The sequence below is a fragment of the Varanus komodoensis genome, unplaced genomic scaffold (assembly GCF_004798865.1).
Source record: "Varanus komodoensis strain SLA01 unplaced genomic scaffold, ASM479886v1 scaffold7_1, whole genome shotgun sequence".
Classification (NCBI taxonomy): domain Eukaryota; kingdom Metazoa; phylum Chordata; class Lepidosauria; order Squamata; family Varanidae; genus Varanus; species Varanus komodoensis.
This window is the reverse complement of record NW_025336479.1, coordinates 18,709,638-18,711,144: the sequence shown is the minus strand read 5'-3', so window position 1 is coordinate 18,711,144 and position 1,507 is coordinate 18,709,638.

Here is a 1,507-nt window from a genome sequence, read left to right as displayed (position 1 = left end):
CTGGTTTTTATTGTATTGTCTGTTTTATGAAGATTTGTAAACTGTCCAAAAAGCTTTGACCAGACAGTACAGAAATGAAATGAAATTCAACAGCAGGACCCTAATTGATCCATAGGAATCTCAACTCATTTTTTAAAAAAATCTATTTACTAAAGTAATTCCCATGCATTTTTCTTTGGAGCTGCCTTGTTACATATTTACAAAATTAGAAACTTATTCCAACAAAATAAGCATTTGTCAGCTGTTCCATGGCACACCCTGTGAAAATGCTTAGCAGCCGGGTTCAGTTTTAACCACCTTCATCTTTCATGTACACAACTCCTATACTCAAGCTTTGGGCCTTTAGAATGAGCTCCTGCAACCACGTGACCATATTCTTCCAAGGACCCTGCTTTCCTCCACCTGAAATTTGGAGAAAATGCTCAGCCTCTTACATTTTGACCTCGTTCCCCTATTCCTCAGAGGCACCAGCAGTTACCCTCCCTTCTCACAAGCCCAAACGATCTTACACCAATTAATGTAACTATCTGAACATATTTCCCACACCAACACCATCTTTCACCATCAAGATTGCTCCTCCCAAAGATGTGAATGTTATTCACCTCATCACTCACTTTCATACCAAGGGTTAACAGTAACACAAACCCCATTGTTTCTACAAATGGACAGATTCATATGCTTGCTTATGCTATAGCAGCTACAGATCTTCAACTTCAGGCTGAGGTAGTTTTTCCCAAAAATGTCCCTTCCAGCATCAACTACGAATCCCAGTTCTGTCGCTGTACAGATCCCCTTCCCATCCCTAGACAAGGATGGAACTTAAGCTGTTTCTCACAGCTCTTGGCCCCAGTACTGTGACTGGCTCTGGACTCTTGAAAGGAGAGGCAGAACTCAGCTGTCCATAAAATAGATTACAGTTGCCTTTGCCATTTGGCCATCATACAATTATGATTGTTATAATTATCAATAAGTCATCTTCCCATTTCCACTCTGATTTGTTCAATTGTCTTTGGCACAGCATATAATTTGACAAGTCTATATATGCCTGTACCGGGATTTGAACTCTACTTTCAAAGCAGGGTTTATAGCTCTATATAGTGCATCCATAGTAAAAATCAGTGCACCTTTGGGGTGAATCTATCCCTTAGGCAAATGGATGTCCCCTCACAAATCCTCTTCCGCAGATCCTGCATGGGCTCCAAAAAGGCAATTAAAGATTCCCCAACTGCTCTAGTGATGGGGAAATCAATTTTCTCAGTGCCTCTCCCACTAGAAGTATACCACCACTAGATATAATCCTTAGTGTGTAGGTGACAGATTAAGCACATACTTCAGCTGAAATAAATGGGGCTAATGGTAAAATGGTTAACCCACTGGATCCTGCTTTTAGTACCACATAACCATTGAACTAACAGGGGAAACAATCAGAAGGACATGCCATGTTCTGTCTTTAATTTCAGGGCAATTTGGGTTTAAGATTAATGTTTATTAATAAAGAATGATCACA